Consider the following 8,104-nt stretch of genomic DNA (forward strand, 5'->3'; position numbering starts at 1 on the left):
GAGGAAAGAAGCAACTGAGGGTTTGGAATGTGATAAGCCTTCACTAGCTGGCTGCAACACAGGAGTTTATTACCCCGGCTGGTTCTAGGTGACATGTGCATTCCAGATAAAAGTGTTTCTAATGCCAAGGTGGCCAACTACAAACAATCCTAATGATTATTATTTTTTAAAATGTATTTGGTGTATGTAGGTATGGTATGCAATTTAGGACGAGAGGTTTGGGAAGAAATAAGCAAACTGCGTGAGCACCCTTCATTTGATATGAAGGAATCACTATTGTTATCATGGACAGCCATGATGTCTTAGTTTCCTTGCTGCCAAAGCAAATACCACACATTGGGTAGGCTTAACCAATGGGAATTTATTGGCTCACAGTTTCGAGGCCAGTAGAAGTCCCAGATCGAGGAGTCATCAAGACAATGGCTTTCTCCCAGAAGACTGTGATGAAAATGATGCTTGGTCCTTGGCTTATCTGTCACAGGGTGGTGTCTCTTGGACTCTCCTTTCTCTGTTCAGCTTCAGGTGCTCCCTCTAGTTTTCCTCTCTCTGTGGCTTCCTTACGGAGCCTTCACTAATAGGAGTAACACCCATCTTGATCCATTTGGGCCACACCTTCACTGAAATAACCTCACCAAAAGGTCCTATTTATAAGAGTTCACACCCACAGGGCTGGATTAAGTCTAAAATCATGCTTTTCAGGAGTTCCTAGCTCCAGAGCATCACATGGGACCTCATCCACAGACCTTCCTTGGCCAGGCGATTATGCAGCCCCAGCCTTCTACCTCACAGCTGTGCTCTGCTATTTAAGATGGCACAGATGCCGGGATAGATGCTCATTTTAAGAGTCCCTTAAATAACTGTTATTATGTTTCTTGTTCTCCCAGAGAAATAGTCTTCTACTGTATTTCAGAAAGTATATCAGAAACCTCCTTTACACACACTGGAGAACAAGGTCAAGCTTCTTTGCCTTTGAGTAGAACTTTATTCATTTATACAATAAATGCTTTTTTGAGTAACAACAGCTAAGGCACTGAAGATAGAATGGTGAGCAAGAGAGACACAGCCTGCGCCCACAGGGAGCTTACAGTCCAGTGGTGGAGTGGGTTGAATTACATCTCCCCAAAAAGACAGGGGCAAGCCCTGACTCCCAGTACCTGTGAATGTGGCCTTGTTGGCAACAGGGTCTCTGCAGGTACATTTAAGGATCTTGAGGTAAAATTCATCCTGGCTTTAGGGTGACTTTTGTCTTTATAAGAGAAAAGAAAGGGAGTCAGACATGGAGGTCACTCGGGAGACGGCAGGTGACTGAAGATGGAGGCCAAGGATCACCAGCCCCCCAGGAGCCAGGAGAGAGGCAGGAAACGGCTTCTCCCTCAGAGCCCCCAGAAGCAACCAAGCTTGCTGACACCTTGGTTTTGGCCTTCTGACCTCCTGAACTGTGAGGGAATACACTTCTGCTGTTTTAAACCTCTACGTTTGTGGTAATTTGTTACTGGCAGCTCTGGAAATGTCAAGCACTTACTTCCAAATGTGATGACTGTTGAGGAGGGTTTCCCTCAGGTTCTTGCTGCCCAGAGGTCTGACGGGCCGCTCTCATGCCCCTCATCAATACAAATTGGGAAAACAATAAACCTTCAGGCCACAACTGTGGTTTGTTTGGTAGAAAGAATCTTATAGGGAAAAAATAAGTGGGAAGAGTTGAGAGCCATAGGACTAGAATTGTTTAAAGACCCCTCCGGCTAAAAGATGCTGGTGTTTGGTGAAGATAGAAACTCCCCAGGCCACCGAGGTCACTAAATCTGAGGCCCAGAAGGAGCCAGTCAGGAATTTTGGCCGAGCCTAGATTTCTATCTTCAGCTTAGCCGTACTTACTGCTTTTGGGTAAGAGAAGGCGAGTCTTGAGGTAGGGCCTCTGGATTCTTGCTTGGGCTCTGAAAAGGGCAACCAGAGAACCTCAGCAGAGGACAGGACTCTGCAGGCTCAGGTTTAGCCCTCAGCATCTGCCTTAGTTTGCCAGGCTGCTGTGACAAATACCACGCAATACCACATTGACTTAGACAAGGGGAGTTTATTGGCTCATGGTTTTGAGGTTTGAAGTCCCAACTTGAGGGGTCAGCAAGGCGACGCCTTCTCCCCCAAGTCTGTAACGTTCTGGTCATGGCTGCCTGAGATCCTAGGGGCTCTTTGGCTTGTACCCCTTCCTCGTGCCACGTGGTGATGCCCTCTCCTTTCTCTTCTGGGTTCGTTGACTTCTAGCTTCCGGCTCCTGGCTCTTTCCATGACTTTCTCTGACTATGTCTGAATTTTTGCTGCTCAGAAAGGACTCCAGTAATCCTCATTCACACATCTTCAAGAGATCCTTTATACACCCACAGGAAGGTGGATTAAGATGAAGAACATGCCCAAATCGGGGTACGTACTCCATCCACCACAGCGTCCTTCAAGGGTCTCCCCTCACAGTGGGCTCGCCTGAGTCAGGTTGCAGTGGGGTTGATTGGCAGGACTTAAGTCTGACCGAGACTCAGTTGCCCTCTGGGGGCTGTGGCAGGAGGAAAGGGCGGGGGAGGTAGGCAGGGGCCCCCGCCCAGCGTGAGGAGAGGAAACTGGGGGAAGCGCTACCAGTGGGAGGCAGGCCAGGGGTGGGCGGGCAGCCTCAGAGGCAGCAGGCAGTGACCTGAAACAGACCCAGATTCCCCTCCTCTTCCCGTAGACCACCTTCGTTGGTGCCCTTGGAGGTCTTAGCCCAAGTTCTGGAAGGGTCCGGGCCATCCATTCGATGGAGAAGGAGGGGACGGAGGTGGTGGTGAAGAAGCAGACGCTTCATCATAGGGGCTTGGCAGAGACCTTGACCGCAGTTTAAGCAGCTCGAATGCGACGGGAAGGAGAGAAAAAAAAAAGAGCTCCTATCAGAAGAGGGTTCAAGGTAATGGTTTGTGTCTGTGGACCCAGCTGAGCCAGCCCTGCAGAGCCTCATTTGTAAAATGGAGATTGCAGTATCTCTTTCTCCACAGGCACCATCAAGAGTCAAAAAGCCCTTTGAACCTGGTAAAACACGGCGCAAGTGCCAAGGTCAGGGCTGGGGGCTGTGTGTCTTCTCGGGCTTTAGTTTTCCGGGCCGCGTGGCGCTCTTTCCTCCTGCTGATCAGAGCCCTGGCCCGAGTCCCTGGGGTTGCTCCACCTCCCTCTCTGCATTTTCCCTTTTCCGGGAGGCAGAAGGGCCGTTTCCTGTCAGGAAGTGCTGGGCTATCTGTCGGGGGCCAGTGGGGAGGCGCTTTGGAAACAGCCCTTTATCTCTCCCAGACAGGCCGGCCCCGTGGGCCGCTGTGGCAGAGAGCACCTTTGAAAACACGCGCTTGCAGGCCCGAGGCCTGGCTTACGTGTGGGTTATAACTGCAGGGGCACAGAAAGCAGCAAGGAGAGGGGGAAAGAAACAGAGAAGAGTAAATAAAGCTCTGAAAGGGGCAACAAGGCTCTCAGAACCCAGCGTTTGCTCGAGCTTGAGCTCCACCAGCTGAGGAGAGAGCAGGCTCCCTGTCAGGGGCAAAAGCGTCTCTCGGGGCCCAACTGAGGAGCATTATTTTGATTTAAGTCTATTGTTCCCGTTTCCTTCTGTTTATAGCAAGGGAAGGGTTTTCCATTTGTAGTGAGGACATAAAGCACCCACTTAAAAGGCATTTGCTAAATAGGAAGTGTAGATTTTAAAAGTATTGAGGTGATAAAGTATAACGATATGCAAAATTGTAGGGGTAGGACTCCAATACCTGAATTTTTGGAGACTGGATGGCACTAAACCCCTTGTTTTACCGAGGAGGAGACGAGGCCTCAGCGAGGACAGGCTTGACCAGGGTTCCCCATGTAGAACCTGAGAGAAAAACAGGGTGTGATGGAGACAGGGTGTAAGCAAACTGGAGAGTGAGAAGAGGAAGGGAGACTGAGGGAGAAAGAGGAGGAAGAGAGAGAGAGGAGGTGGGGAAGGGAAAGAGAGAGGGTGGGGGGAGAGAAGGAGGGAGAGGGGGAGAGAAAGGGGACGAGAAAAGGAGGGGGGAGACAGAGGGAGGGAGAGGGAGAGAGAGAAAGAGTCAGAAGGAGAGACAGACCAGGTGGGGGTAGGGGAAGAGGAGAGAGAGGGAGGGAAAGGAAGGGAGGGAGAGAATAGAAACAGTGGGGGGTACTGGAAGAGAACTTAACCTACATAGACTGCCCCCCCCAGCCCAGTGGAGAGTGCTCACAGAGCCCCAAGCCTGGGGAGACAGGGAGTCGGGGAGCCCCAGCCTTCCCCAGCCCGTGCCCCCCTCTGGGGGCCCTTCCTGGCACAGAGGCTTACCTCGGGCAGGGACACACAGCCCAGAGGAGCGGCCACGGCCATGCCAAGAGGGAAAAGTCCAGCCCCTGCCACAGAAAGGACCTTGTGAAGATTACAGACCCAAATATTCGGATCCATTTCAGTAGAGATTTTCAGAAAAGAGAAAGCGTCTCTTTTTGCTCCTCGAGAAAAGAACCTGTGGTTGTAACCCGACTTTAACCACGACGTTTCATCCCACCCAAAGGAGAAGCAGGAAGACGGTTGAATCTGTCCTGTTTGGGCTGAAGTGAGGCAAGCAGAGAGAGCTCTGCCTGGCCAGGCCCAGGGAGGCTGGAGAGAGAAGGTCAGCTTAAAAGGCTGCAGGAGAGATTTAGGGGGGACGTGGGGAGAGATCTCTGTATGAGCAGGATACAGAAGCACAGGGTCGCCCCACGCCTGGTCAGCGCTGGGGCCCTGGGCTTGGCCTCACTCACCTTTGGAAGCCCCTTGGCGCCCTAGAAGTTTCTCCCTCTAGAAGCCTAGTGTGCAGGGGCCGAGGGGCAGGCTGATTCCCTGGGGTCACGTGGCAGGGTGGGGCCTTCTCTGGACCTCTTCCCAGGTGTGCTGCCCCAGCCGCAAGAGAGCAAAGTGGTCAGGGCTGGCCAGCCCTCGCCCTGGAGAGCCTCGGTCTCCAGAGACTTCAGCCTGAGCAACGATGGGGAGGTGGGAGCCCTGTCCAGGCCAAGAACGGGGTGGGGAGATGGGTTTAAGGGGTCTTGCGGACCACCTGACAAAGCCTGTGGGAAAGCTAGAGCTGCCCAGATGTGGCTCATGGAGGGGTCTCCTGGGTGAAATGCACAGCCTTCCTGGTGGGCTCTGGAAGGGCAGGCAGGAAAGGGGAGGGACCACTTCCTTCGAGAGTTAGGGTCCTCAGACAGAGGGTAGCGCAGACTCGAGGCGAGGAGTCCACCCCTGGGGACAGCTTCCCAGGCCGTATCCCCAAAGGCTACAGGCCACCCAGTCAAGAGAACTCACCTGAGGACAGAGAGCCTCTGTCAGGGAGGCGGGCTGGGGTGGGGGAGGGAGGAGTGCGAGACAGCACGTGTGAGTATGTGTACACATGTGTACGTGTGTGTGTGCATTTGTGTGCGTGCACCTGCATGTGTGTATGTGTATGTGAGTGCTGTTGGCGTGTGTGTGTGCATGAGTGTAGATATGTGTGCACTTGAGTGAGTATATGTGGGTAGGTGAACGTGTGCATTTTGTGGGTGTGTGTGTGCGCCTGCATGTGTGTATGTGTGTGTTATATGTGAGTGAATGCTGTGTGTGTGCATGAGTGTGTGTACGTGTGTGCCTGCATGTGTGTATGTGTGAGTGTGTATATGTGAGTGAACGCTGTGTGTGTGTGCATGAGTGTGTGTACGTGTGTGCCTGCAAGTGTGTATATATGAGTGTGTATATGTGAGTGAACGCTGTGTGTGTGCATGAGTGTATGTACGTGTGTGCCTGCATGTGTGTATATATGAATGTGTATATGTGGGTGAATGCAGTGTGTGTGTGCATGAGTGTGTGTACGTGTGTGCCTGCATGTGTGTATATGTGAGTGTGTATATGTGAGTGAATGCTGTGTGTGCATGAGTGTGTGTACGTGTGTGCCTGCATGTATGTGTGAGTGTGTATGTGTGAGTGAATGCTGTGTGTGTGCATGAGTGTGTGTACGTGTGTGCCTGCATGTGTGTATATGAGTGTGTATATGTGGGTGAACGCTGTGTGTGTGTGCATGAGTGTGTGTACGTGTGTGCCTGCATGTGTATATGAGTGTGTATATGTGGGTGAACGCTGTGTGTGTGCGCATGAGTGTGTGTACGTGTGCCTGCATGTGTATATATGAGTGTGTATATGTGCGTGAATGCTGTGTGTGTGTGCATGAGTGTGTACGTGTGCGCCTGCATGTGTGTAGGTGGGGCTGTGTGTGAGTGGAGGTGCTCTTGAATCGGTCAGCCTTGAAGGGTCCCTGGGAGGTGTTAAAGTAGATCCAAGCAGGGAGCACTCCCCGGGTAAGGGTCCTGACTGAAATACTTTCACGTCTGATGGCCTGGACTTTATCTGAAAATCTTCGTTAAGATCATGTGAATTCCTTTAGTTTTGGTCATGCAGCTGGCTAGTCCAGTGAACTTCAAACTTTTAGCAGTGAAATGCTTTTTAAAAATAGAATCATATGCCAAGGTCCCCAGAGAGGAGTGGCTATTTATTAGTATAAATTTATTTTCCAAGGTCAAATGTACAACAACAACTTATAAAGCCTTGGACTTCTGGCTTTTCCTAGGAGAATCCCCCACCCCAGCGCAATCAGTAAATCCCCACAGCTCCTTTCTCACCCTGGGGTGCATGAGAGAGCGTGCTGTGGGCCAAGCAGCTCCCTTACAAACCCCAGCACCCGTCTGTGCTTGTAACTCCAGCTCGTGGCTAATGTCTGCAGCCCCTGCTTGTTACATCTGTCCCCGGCCTCTTGACAGTCCCGTGGGCCTCAAGCTCTGGGCCTGGGGGCTCACTGCTTCTCTTTGAGATGTCTGCTGTCATGTGTGTGTCCGTATTATCAAAGGAAACTTCAAGAATATGCAGCCTATGTGAGTCTAGGTCAGACCATTCCAACTCTACCCCGACATTCAGCGACAATAAGTCTCCAGCCATTCCCTCATGACAAAATAACAGAAATGTAGTTATATTTATAGCGATAAAGTTATTAACTATGAACAAGGCATTTTTATGAATGCACAGAATTAAAGTTTGCACCAATGAGTGATGACTGATGCCTCATGTCGGCCACCACATCCATGAAATTTGAACCAGACAATTGTGGATCTTCAAGAGCATGGGCTTTGCGGACTTCGCTTTACGACCAATCCACTAAAGCAACTTTCTCAGTGTGGCCTGGTGGCCTTTCTCCTATGTCCCTTGACCGCAGGAGGAGGAGACTCCTGGCAGGCTGAGGCCATTCCTTTGGGACCCTCAGCAGAATCAGTCTAGCTCCTGCTCCAGACAGTGAGTCCTCTCGGAACCTTCCAGGCCAAGGACCTTAGAAAAGCCAAGGTGAAGCAGCTCAGTCTTAAGCTCTTCAGAAAACACAAGAGTTAGATCAAAAGGGCCTCGTGGGACCTGCAGCTGGGGCAGAATCCAAGGACAACCTCTGTTGGGGACTGACATATGTCCCCCCACCAAAAAATAGGCAAACCTATTTGTAAATAGGACCCTTGAAAATGCTATTATTAGTTGAGGTGTGTCCAAACTGATTGAGGGTGGTCTTAATCCAATGTGACTGAAGTCCTTAAAAGCAGAGGAGACTGGCCACAGAAGTAGGAGCCAGAAGTAGGAGATACCAGAGAGAGAGATGGCCCTGTGACAGAGATCTGCTACCACCAGATGCTACAGACTTTGGAGAAAGCATGGCCTTACTGACACCTTGATTTTGGACTTCCTACCTCCAAAACTGAGCCAATAGATTCCTGTTGCTTAAGCCAACCAGTGTGTGATATTTGTCATAGCAGCGTGGCAAACTAAGACAACCTCATTGGAAGCACTCCTTCCAGGCTCCCCACCGAGCAGTGTGGCTGCTCCCTGCATCCTGTAGTGGCCTCAAAGGATGGCTAGATAGCCCTGCAGGGCTTAGGGGTGCTGGAGCCTGGTCCTGTCCAGAACACATTAGGGTTCCAAATGCAATTCCACCCACTTGGAAACCACTTAGTTTTTCCTCCCTCTCCCATCCAGGGGCATTGGTCAGGCCACAACCCCATACTGTTAGCCTAAACTTTTAGGAAGGCTCTG

The 8,104-nt window shown here is 51.1% G+C and overlaps 1 long non-coding RNA gene across 2 annotated transcripts; it reads right to left on the reverse strand.

Moving 5' to 3' along the window:
- Nucleotides 1-2,048: 2,048 nt before the first annotated feature.
- Nucleotides 2,049-4,848, reverse strand: LOC105744590 (uncharacterized). 2 transcript variants are annotated; one of them, XR_001117603.2, is made up of 4 exons: nucleotides 4,777-4,848; nucleotides 4,325-4,389; nucleotides 3,762-3,862; nucleotides 2,049-2,864 (listed from the first exon to the last, which is right to left on the reverse strand). It is a non-coding gene; the product is annotated as an uncharacterized lncRNA (long non-coding RNA). The 2 variants fall into 2 exon arrangements; XR_001117602.2 differs by having other exon boundaries at nucleotides 2,049-3,862.
- Between the last annotated feature and the right edge of the window lie 3,256 nt (nucleotides 4,849-8,104).

The sequence above is a fragment of the Dasypus novemcinctus genome, chromosome 20 (assembly GCF_030445035.2).
Source record: "Dasypus novemcinctus isolate mDasNov1 chromosome 20, mDasNov1.1.hap2, whole genome shotgun sequence".
In the NCBI taxonomy this organism is placed as follows: Eukaryota; Metazoa; Chordata; class Mammalia; order Cingulata; family Dasypodidae; genus Dasypus; species Dasypus novemcinctus.